The sequence below is a fragment of the Bos taurus genome, chromosome 18 (assembly GCF_002263795.3).
Source record: "Bos taurus isolate L1 Dominette 01449 registration number 42190680 breed Hereford chromosome 18, ARS-UCD2.0, whole genome shotgun sequence".
In the NCBI taxonomy this organism is placed as follows: domain Eukaryota; kingdom Metazoa; phylum Chordata; class Mammalia; order Artiodactyla; family Bovidae; genus Bos; species Bos taurus.
Window position 1 is genome coordinate 19,262,676 of NC_037345.1, and position 11,524 is coordinate 19,274,199.

Below are 11,524 nucleotides of genomic sequence, written 5' to 3' on the forward strand. Positions count from 1 at the left end.
TTTTAAAAAAATTTTGTAGAATATATCCAACATAAAATTTGCTGTTTTAACCTAATTTGAGTGTACAGTTCAGTAACATTAAATCCTTTTGCATTGTGGTGTAACTATCACCATCATCCCATTTCCAGAACTTTTTCATCATCCCAAACAGAAACTCTTGTATCCATTCCATTACATGGTAACACCACATGCCTCCTTGCCCTCGCCCCTGGCAACCAGTATCCTACTTCCTGTCTCTATGAATTTGACTAATATTATTCTTTGGGTTCGATCCCTGGGTTGGGAAGATCCCCTGGAACAGGGCATGGCAACCCATTCCATTATTGCCTGGAGAATCCCATGGACAGAGGAGCCTGGAAGGCTACGGTCCATGGGGTTGCAAAGAGTCAGATACAACTGAAGCGACTTAGCATGCATGCACACACATTCCTACTATATTATATTTATTACAGGTAATTCATAATTCATTTACATGGAATCATACAGTATTTGTGACTAGCTTAATTCACTTAACATACTATCTGAAGTTTGATCACATTGTAGCGTGTGTCAGAGTTTCCTTCCATTTTAAGACTGAGTAATATTCCACTGTATGCACAGACCACATCCTGTTTATCTATTCATTCACCAATGGACGTTTGGGTTGGTTCCAGGTGTTAGCTATTCTAAATAATGCGGCTATGAACATGAGTCTACAAACATCTATTCCAATTCCTCTTTCAGTTCTCTTGGGTATATATGCAGAGGTGGAATTGGTGAATCAGTTGGTGGTTCTATGTTTAATTATTTTGAGGAGCCGCCATATCATTTCCCACAGTGGCTATACCATTTGACATCCTCACCAGTGATGCCCAAGGATTCCAATTTCTCCACATCCTTGCTCACCCATCTTCTGGTTTTGTTTTTTGGATAATAGCTATGCTAATGGGTGTGATGAGACATCTCTTTATGATGTCCATAGGTTTTAATTTCACAACGATGGTATCATATAATGCAAATTGGTTACCAAACATTCACCTAGAAACACAGCATGGTACCTTTTTATGGCAGCATATGCCAGGTGCCTCTTTATTATTACTATTCTCATGTTTCACATGAATAAACCACGGCTTGGGGAGTTCGAAGAAGAGAGCAGACTCCTCCGGGGAGGGGTGGGGCAGACGCTGTGTCAGTTACTGGGGCTGGGTGGTAACAGCCTGTCCTCCAGCGCTGGCGCAGAACATGCCCTCACTTACAGGAATGGGGGCCTTTGCCTCTGCTCCAGCCTCAGGAGGAGATCTTCAAGGCTGCTTTATTTTCTGCTGCTGCCACAACAAATTATCCCAAATGCAGAGGCTTAAAACCATACCAACTGATCTTCTTACCTTCTTATCAGTCAGAATTCTGGTGGGGACAGCTAAGTCTCTGCTTAGAGTGTCCCAAAGCTGAAATCAAGGGGACAACAGGGCTGTCTGTGCTCCTTAAGAGCCTCTAGGGGAGAATCTATTTTCTTGCTCATTCAGGTGGTTGGCAGAATTCAGTTCCTTGTGATGGTCGGACTGAAGTCCCCGTTTCTTTACTGGGATGGAAGTTTCAGCTTCTAGAGGCAGCCTCAATTCCTAGTGAAGTGAAAGCTGCTCAGTCGTGTCTGACTCTTTGTGACCCCATGGACTAGATACAGTCCATGGATTTCTCTAGGCTAGAATACTGGAGTGGGTAGCCTTTCCCTTCTGCTATTCCTAGAGGGTAGCCCTTTTCTCCATTTCCAAAGGTAGCAACAGCAGGCCTTGCTTAAATCCTGGCCTTGCTTAAACCGCTCCTGCCTCTTCCTCTGCTGCATGTCTCTGCCAGTCTCTCCCTGTTGGTCCCTCCAGCCTCTGGGGAAAGAATCTTTGCTTATACAGACCTGTGTGATTAGATGGGGGGCGCACCTGTGTAACCCAGGCTGCTGTCTCTCCCTCTCAAAGTCCACAACCCTAATTCCATGTGTAGTTCTTCTGCTGTGAAATGGAGAATACTCACAGGCTTTGGGGACTAGCACATAGAAATCTCTGGGGAGCCATTCTCCTGCTGGGACTTGGTCTCAGCTGAAGGCTCATTTACACTCATGGCTGCTTGTTGATGCTGCCTGTTGGCTAAGATGTAACTGGGGCAGTCAGCTGGGACATTCCCATATGGTCTCTTCATGTGGCCTGGGCATCCTCACAACACCATGAGGGTGAATGGAATGAGAGACGAGAGAGATAGACAGAGAAACAGAGAAAGAGACAGAGACAAGAGAGACAAAGACTAAAAGAGACAGAAGCTATATCATTTTTATATCCTAGACTTAACAGTCATATGGCATCATTTTCTCCCCTCCAACCCTTGGTGGGAAGTGACAGGTTATTCAAGAGCCCATGGGACTAAAAATATTTTGAAAAATACAGCCAACCATCTCCTCCTAGATAGTAGTAGTCATAACCACAGTCACAAACAGCAATAGCAATAATGGTGGTCTTCTTTGAGTTCTTACGAAGTGTCTTGCTCTGTTCTAACCAATTCAAGGGCATCATCTTATTTGAACCCTCACACTCACCCTAGGATACAGTTACTATCATTATTTACATTTGCATATGGACACAGAAATGAAACTTAGGTGGAAACTGAGGCTCAGATAATCGCTGGGTTTGGGGGAAAAGATCTCTGAAGAAGCAGACTCGGTGATGGATGCTAGGCTTGGGGAGGAGAGAAAGCCTGCTGGGCGGGGTCTGGGATAAGAGTGATGGGTATGTCCTTGGGGTTCCAGTTTGGGCCAGGCTTCGAGGGCTGGACTGGATTAGGGGCAGCAGGCGCGGTCGGAAGGGTGATCTATGTTTAAGAGCACAGGCTGAATCAAAGGCCTGCAGGTCAGACGTCCTGTGATGAGTAGACAGATGTCCAGGGGTAGAGGGAGGGGTGGGATGTTGGGGAGAAATGGTGGAGGGCCATAAGGTTGGCTGGGGACTGGGGAGCTATGGCAGGTGTGAGAGTAAGCAGGATGGCAAGGAGGGCTTTTCTGTTCCAGACCCCTGGCTGAAGTCTCTTTCTTTTCAAGCAACCCCTCCCCCACTTCACCCTTTCTCGGTCCTAGGGAGAGATCTCTACCCTCAGTGACCCACTGAAGGCCAGCTGGGCAGCGGGCCAGCAGGGAAAGCACAGTGAGCTGGGCTGCGGGGACCCCACCAGGGGTTTCCTCCTTCCCCTCTCAGCTGGGAGGCCCCGGTCCCACTCACTGGCTCTGGGGTTGGCTGCAGGGCTGTGTGCGACCACCCAGGTTCCGCATGGTTCTCTCTCCTTTTTGTAAGTTGCTCTTTGGGACTGTGTCTCTATTTTCCTTTATGGCTCTCATCTCCTTTTCCCTACCCTCATGCATTAACATGTCTTTGCCCCAAGTCTGAGCCCCTTTACAGATGAAGAAGCTGAGGCACTGAGAGAGGTTTCTTCAGAAAATTTGATGTCAGGGCTTTGGGGGCAGTTGGTGTACTGAATCCTCTGCAGGGCTTTCTGCTGCCAGAGGGAATGCCATTCAGCAAAAACTCACAATACTTGCCTGGGCTAGCCCTGGCTTGGAGGGCAATTAGGTGCATCCCCTAAGGAGTCTGGCCGGGCATTGGTATACATTGCTTAATTCCTCTGTGCCTCTGTTTCTTCATCTGTAAAATGGGAGTGACAGAAGTATCCACTTTATGGAATTACGTGAGGATTAAATGGGATGGTGCATGTAGAGTGAGTATCCTGGAGACTTCCTGGCCCCAACCACAAACTACATAGGTAATTGTAAATAAGTATAACATCTTACACACAGTTGAACCTGTTGGTTAAAGCATAGGGTTTAGAGTTTGACGCACACTCACTGTTTCCTTAACTCTGTGCTCCCAGGTATGTCATTTTGCCTCTCTGAGCTTTGATTTCCCCCAAATAGTGTTAAGTGAGATTTGGAATAATGAGTGGGAACCTGCTATAAAGCACAGGGTGGTCAACTTGCCCCTCTGTGGTGATCTAGATGGGTGGGATGGGGTGGGGTGTGTGGGAGCTCCAAGAGGGCCCTAGGGGATGTGTATATGCATATGGCTGATTCACTTCACTGTACAGCAGAAACTGAACACAACATTGTAAAGCAATTATATTCCAATGAAAGAAGAGAATTAAAAAAAGACATTGTGTAGCTAAAATGCCCAGCAGACAGTGAGCACCCAATGACAGGTCCACTGGGCCAAGGGCAGCAAGAGCTGCAGCCCTTGTCAGCAGAGCATCAGGTGTTTGCTGGTGGGAAGTGTCCCACTGGAACATCAGGGACCCTTTGCCTGTCTTCCCCTAACCTCATTCCCGGGCTAAGAACCCTGACACTGGGAGTGGCCTTCAGGTATGTCCCTCGCTGCCCTCTCCCCTTTTGTCTCTTTCTCCCTTTCCAGGTGATTCTGGTAGGACTGCCAATCAAGGGCCCTGCCTTTCTGCCCCCAGGGCAGACCATGTGATTCCAGCCAGCTAATCAGGAAATCCCATCTGCCTGGAAACAGTAATTGGCCCAGAACTGGGCACGTGATTCAGGAAGGGCCAATCAGAGTTCCTCTGGGGGAAAGTGCTAGTGGCAGTGGGAGAGGAAGGCTCTTGTGAAATTAGAAGCTGTAAGTTCAACAAAGACTATCCTCCCCATCACTTGGAACAAGCCTCCTTGGTATTTTAACTGCCACAGAGGAGAGCAGAACTGAGACCTGGAGAGAGACACAGGTTCTAAAGGATAGAACCTCTGGATCCAGCCATGCCTGAAGATCGCATCAGGTTCCCAGTTAGATAAGCCAATCAACTTATCCTTTTCATCTGAGCCAGATTGGATTAGATTCTGTGACTCAGCCCAAAGAGTCCCAATTAGCATAGAGTCACACTTGGTGCCCCTTCCTCCTCCATCCATACACCAGTCATCCTCCAGGGTCATCTCCCTCCTTAATCTTGCTTCTCTCCATCCCCTGGTCTTTCAGTGTAGTTTAAGCTTTTAACCTACTTCTTTCCAATGATCCCTCAAAGTAGGGGATGAAATGAGAGAAAGGAAGACACAGTGGAAGGAGAAAATGGAACAGAGGCAGCAATATACCATTTGAGTCAAGAGAGCCGAAGGAATGAGGATCCACCTGCAGCAACCCCACAGATTTCCACACCCCCTTGGATTTGTGAAGCTAACAAGCCACTTTGATACCTACTGGATCCCTGTGGTGACTCTGCAATTACCCTGCTTATTTCTTTATTTTTGGCTTCACCGGATCTTCACTGTGGGATGCCAGCACTTCGCTGCAGTGCGCAGGATTCTCCAGTTGTGGTGCATGGGCTCCCTACTTGCAGTGCTTGGGCTTAGTTGCCCTGTGGCATGTGGGATCATAGTTCCCTGACTAGGGATGGAACCTGTGTCCCCTGCACTGGAAGGCGAATTCTTTTTTTAACCACTGGACTACAAGGGAAGTCCCTAGCCTGCTTGTTTTAAGAGAGGAGAAAAACCTGACACAGAGAGGGTGAGTGTCTTGTTCAAAGGTCACACAGGTAGAAAGTGGCAGAACCGGGATGCAACTGGGTCTTCTGGCTTTAAACTTCATCCTTACAAAACCTCAGAGCATCAGAAAGGAAAGGCTTCCAAAGATGTAGATAAGAGAGACTGAGATGCAGATAAGAAAGAGACTGGGTGGATGTCTGCCTAGGAGAGTGGTGATTTATGTGATGCATGGAACGGGTGCGAACGTGTATGTGTGTGCACACACACACACACACACACAGGCAACGGCCCCTCTCATTTACGTGCCCAGGGAGTGACTACAACCACTCAGGGTGATGGTGATGAAGCAGAGCCACTGCCAGGAGCATAAACAACAGACATTTAAGACAATATTTCAAACAATGAAATAGTGCTGGTCGGCTTCCTACGCAAAGCCCAGTCTCCCTCCTTTCCTGGTGGCGCAGGCCTTCTTCCCAGAGCCTCCAGGCTCACTCCCAGCCTGGCCTCCTGAGCACTGCCCATATCTCTCAATAATGTACGTCTGCCACTATTTCCTGATTCATCAGTTTTAGACATTATCTATCGACTTTCTGCTATGATGGATGAGGACTGTGCTCACAGGAGGACCACGCTCACACTCACGCCTACTCCACTCACACAGCATCCTGGTATTAATTTCCAGCGCTTCCGGTGCTTACCTTCCTAACTTTGAAGATGCTATCTCCCCTTCTGTTTCTTGGTTCTGCAGGGCTGGCTGCCCCTCCTGTAGCTCCCAAGCCCTTCTTGGTCAGAGGCGGCTCTCCAGGACCCGGCCTTGCCTGCAGCTCCACAGGCCCCTTCCAAGGTCCAATCACGAGCCTGTGGGACCAGCGATCACGGCTGACCTGGGATCCTGGGCCTGTGTTCCTCTTCCCATCACTCTGTCCTTCCTCTTGTGTTTAGTCCCCCATCCCAGGCTCTGCTAGGGTCCCCTAAGAGGGGGTGGATATCAGCGTGACCAGAAGTCCCTCCTTTGGACATTCAGCTTCTTGGGGTCCTATGGCCAGATGGTCTCTGAGGTTGCCTCCTCATCTTTCCCAATCAGCATTTTGAAACAGAAACGAAGGTCTCCAGGGGGCTTTCTCTTATGAAATTATCTGGCTTCATTATGTCATGAGAAAAAGAGAGAATCCAAACACACCACAGACTGCCAGGCGTTTGACAAGTGTCAGCAGCCAGAGCCAGGGTTGGTGATTGGGGAGCCCCCCTCCTCTACCTTTAGAATCTGAACAATGGGGCCTTTTGTGGGGGTTGTCGCTTCTGCTGGGCCCTTCTGAGTCACTGCATATTTTTATGTGTTCAGTAATATACAGTGTGAGTCATTCTCCAGCTTGGGGGTATTTTGGGACTTGTGCTGTTTTACTTACAATTGCAGGAAAAAAATCAAATATTATGGAGGTGATAAAAAATACAGCAAATTCATATGACCCAACTTGGTGTGTTCACAATGCCAGGGCTGGGAAGGGAGCTAGCTGTGCCTGAGGTCATTGTGAAGGGTTTTTGATGGTGCGGGGGGTGGGGAGTGTGGGGAAAGTTGAATGTCAAGCATGACCCCTTTTTGCTGAAATTGAAGAAAGGGGCAAAGATGACATCCCTAAGAAACTTTCTGATGCCGAAGGCAGAATGTGCTGGCCTCTGGATCCAAGTCCTGAGTGTTGGAGAAGAAAGCGGTGGTTCCTCCCTCAAAGAGAGCTGGGGCTTCTGGTCTTTAGGCTGGGTGTGCAGGTGGGAGGGATTGGATGGAAGTGGGGATGGAGGAAACAGTGCTGGAGTTCTGCTTCTTCCAAAGGTCCGAGGCTTCGGAAAGCGGTGCTCTGACACAGCCCCTCTTCTTGAGATGCTGGGGGCTCAAGTGGCTGGCTCTGGTGGGGGAAGGGCTGAAGCTGGTCCTTTTGCTTTGATAAGATTCATGAGGACAGGAAGGAATGCCAAGCAACCCTCTCTTTTTCTCATGACATAATGAAGCCAGATAATTTCGTAAGAGAAAGCCCCCTGGAAAGCTTCATTTCTGCTTCCAAGTGCTGATGGAGAAACTGAGTCAGAGTGGGAGAGGCCCCTGGGAGGTTGTTATGTAGACCAGTGCCTAAAACAGGGGTGAGCATCACTTCCCCTCTCCTGAATGTTCCCTTCTGTTGCCGTGCTGCCTCCGATGTCCCTGACCTTGGGTCACCACTCTGTGGACCTCAGTCTCCCCATCTGTAGGCTCAGGCTAGATTTGGAAAGGCTGATCCAGCCTGGATGCTTTACTTCTCCGATGGGTGTCTATTTATCAGGCTCTGGGCCACCGAGTTCGGGGGCCCCTTGTCTCCCTGGGAGCTCAAGTCTGCAGGGCACTAGGGGTCGGTTCTAGGGGGTGAGGCGTGGCCCAGGTACTAGGGGTTCCAGCATTAATTGCATTCCGAACACATGCCTACCTCTTGGAGCTGCGGGGCCTGTCTCTTTCTATTAGTTTAACAAGCCCTGGTATTAATGAGATTGCTCTATAATTGAACCTTTTCACGGGTCCCTCGGTAATGAAATTATGCTAATTTGCATTCAGCACCACCAGGCATCCATCACGCGGGATCAGCCGGGAGCGGCCGGTGAGGCGGCGTGAATGCACCGCTAATTATCACCGAAATGAACAAACCCAGCAGTATTATTATTTCATCTTCTGCCCCTTCCCTTCCTCACTACCCGCCTCCCCCGCCCCATCCATATTTTTGTCTTTTCATCCACGTGACTGCCCGGGCCGAGGTGGGGAGGGGGGCGGGGGCCCCCGGGGAGGATGCTGCGTCTCCACTGTGTGGCAGCACGGGCCCGGGAACCGCGGGCTGGAGACGCTGCCTGTGTGCTGGGCGCGCCCCTGTGTCTGCGTGTGTGTGTGCACGTGCGTGGGAGAGCACGCTGTTTCTCAGCACACGTGCAACGTGTGCTGGTGTCGGAGTGTGTCAACACATCTGTGCTCCTGCGGCAGAACGGGTGTGAACCTGTGGGTGTGTGTTTGTGCTGTCTCTGCAGGTCTGTCTGCTTGTGTAGGAGTGCTCGTGCCTGTGATCGTGGTGCCTGTGTGAGTCTCCCGGCCGTGGTGGACAGTGTGTGTCTCTGATGTGTGTGTGTCTTTGTTTGTGGGTGTACATATCTGAGCAGGAACCTCAACAGCTGTCTCTGCCTGGGGCACTGTGTGTGAGCCTGTTGTGTAGACATCAGTATATTTGTGCGTGGGGCCGGGTGTCTGATAGGTATATGTCTGGGATGCCTGGTGTGGTGTATGCCTAGCGTGGCCTGGGTCAGTGTGAATTGTGCTGCCACTGTGCATCTCTGTCCTTGTGTCATGTGTGAATTTCTGGGACTGTCTAGATGTGTGTAAACATGTACGGATATGTGCATATATATGTTTGACCACGTACCTATGAACATTTCACTGGGTTCAGTGGCCTGGGAATGGTGGCTGGCTGGAAGATGCCACACCCAGAGTGGGTCGAAATGAAGCTACAGGTGAACCATCATGAGGAACCCTTGTTCCATTTGCTGAACCCCACGGGATCCTTCTGGGCTCCAGTTTTCCCAGCCATGAGATGAGAGTGGGAGAGACATTTAGCTAGTTTTTGAATGAATGTTAAATTTTTTCAAATGCGTTTGATGAATCTATTAAGATGACCCAATGCTTTTTCTCCTTTGTTACTGTGATAAGTTATATTGTATGCCTTTCAAATATTAAATCGGTCCTGCATATAAAGATAAATCATACTTTGTTGCCATGATGTATTATCTTTTTACATACTGCTGGGTTCTATTTGCTAATATTTTGTGAATTATTTTAGTGTAGAAGAGGGAGATTGTACACATTGCACACTTCTATTTAACATCTGAGTCTGGGTTTTTTTGGTGGTATCTTATTGTTTTTATTGTGTTAAAATACACGTAGCATAAAATTCAGCATTTTAAATTTTAAAGTGTATAATTCAGTGGCATTGAGTACATATACAATGTCCTGTGACCATTACTACTACGGAGTTTCAGAACATTTCATCGCCCTCGAGAAAACCCCATATACATTCAGTTCAATTCAGTTGCTCAGTCATGTCCAACTCTTTGTGACCCTATGGACTGCAGCACACCAGGCTTCCCTGCCCATCACCAACGCCAGAGCTTGCTCAAACTCACATCCATTGAGTCAGTGATGCCATCCAACCATCTCATCCTCTTTCGTCCTCTTCTCCTCCTGCCTTCAATCTTTCCCAGCATCAGGGTCTTTTCCAATGAGTCAGTTCTTTTCATCAGGTGGCCAAAGTATTGGAGTTTCAGCTTTAGCATCAGTCCTTCCAATGAATATTCAGGACTGATTTCCTTTAGGATTGACTGGTTTGATCTCTTTGCAGTTCAAGGGACTCTCAAGAATCTTCTTCAACACCACACTTCAAAAGCATCAATTCTTCAGTGCTCAGCTTTCTTATACATTAAGCATCCAGTAAAGAACCCACTTGCCAGTGCGGGAGATTTTGAGAGACCCTGGTTGGATCCCTGAATGGGGAAGATCCCCTGAAGAAGGAAATGGCAACCCACTCCAGTATTCTTGCCTGGAAGATTTCATGGAAAGAGGAGCCTGATGGGCTACAGTCCATGGGTTTGCAAAGTGTTGAACACGACTGAAGCAACTTAACATCCCACCCCCTCCTGTTTTCTGGCCCGCGCAACTGGTGATCTGTTTTGTGTCTCTGTGGATATGTTTATTCTAGATATTTCATATGAATGAATTACACAGTAAAACTGTGTGTGTGTGTGTGTATGTGTGTTGGGCTTCTCTCACTTAGCATAATGTTTTCAAAATTCATCTAAATTGTATTGTGTACTTCATTTTTCTTGGCTAAATAATATCTCATCGTATGGATATACTGTATTTGGTTTATGTACCCATTAGGTTATAGATTTTTGGCTATTTCCACCTTCAGGCTGTCACAAATAGTGCTACCATGAACATTTGTGGACGAGTTTTTGTTTGAACATTCATTTTCAGTTCTTTTAGGCACATACTTAGGAATGGAAATCATGGGTCATATGGTTTAATAATATGTTTAACTTACTGAGGAACTGCCACACTGATTTCCGAAGCGATGACATCATTTTATATTCCCACCAGCAATGTATGGAGATGCCAGATCGCCACCATCGCTTGTTCTTTTCCAGTTTCCTTTGTTGTTGTTCTTAATTATAACCAAGCTAGTGGGTGTGAAGTACTGTTTTATTGTGATTTTGACTTGAGCTTCCCTGATGACTAATGACATTGAGCTTTGTCTTTTGTGCTTATAGGTAATTTATATCTCTTTAGAAAAATATCTATTCAAGTCTTTTGCCCACACTTTAATTGGATTGTTTATCTTTTGGTCAGTGAGTTACAAGATAATACTTACTGGATTACCAAACCTTTATCAGAGATATGATTTATAAATGTTTTCTTCCATTTTGTAGTTATGTTTTTTTATTCTTTTGATGGTGTTCTTTGATGGATAAAATTTTCTTGTATTTTTGTGGAGTCTTTTGGAGTCTATTTTTGTGGAGTCTACCTGTAAATAGAGATAGTTTTATGTCTTCTTTTCAATTTTAAATGCTATCTTGCCTAGTAACTCTGGCTGGAACTATTTCAATGTTGAATAGAAATACCGAAAGCAAAATCCTTGTCTTGTTTGTTAGTGGGAAAGCTTTCAGACTTTCACCTTTGATTATGATGTTGGTTGTGGGTTTTTCATAAATGGTCTTTATCATGTTGAGGGAGTTCCCTTCTCCTTAGTTTGTATCATTAAAGGGTGTGGGCTTATGTCAATTTTTTTTTTTCTGCATCAATTGGAATTATTATGAATATCTTTTCTTTCATTCTATTAATGTGATGTATTATATCATTTTTTGAAGGTTGAACCAACTTTGTGTTTCTATGTTAAATTTCACATGGTTATGGTACATAATCCTTTAAATATGTTGCTGGGTTTTGTTTGCTAGTATTTTGTTGAGGATTTTCATATCTGTATTTAT

The 11,524-nt window shown here is 46.7% G+C and overlaps 1 long non-coding RNA gene across 1 annotated transcript in view; it reads right to left on the reverse strand.

Moving 5' to 3' along the window:
* Positions 1 to 6,776, reverse strand: part of LOC132342801 (uncharacterized) — a 65,440-nt gene extending 58,664 nt beyond the window's left edge. Inside the window, exon 1 of the long non-coding RNA XR_009491295.1 lies at positions 6,178 to 6,776. This is a non-coding gene — a long non-coding RNA (uncharacterized lncRNA). The remainder of the gene's footprint in view (positions 1 to 6,177) is intronic.
* Between the last annotated feature and the right edge of the window lie 4,748 nt (positions 6,777 to 11,524).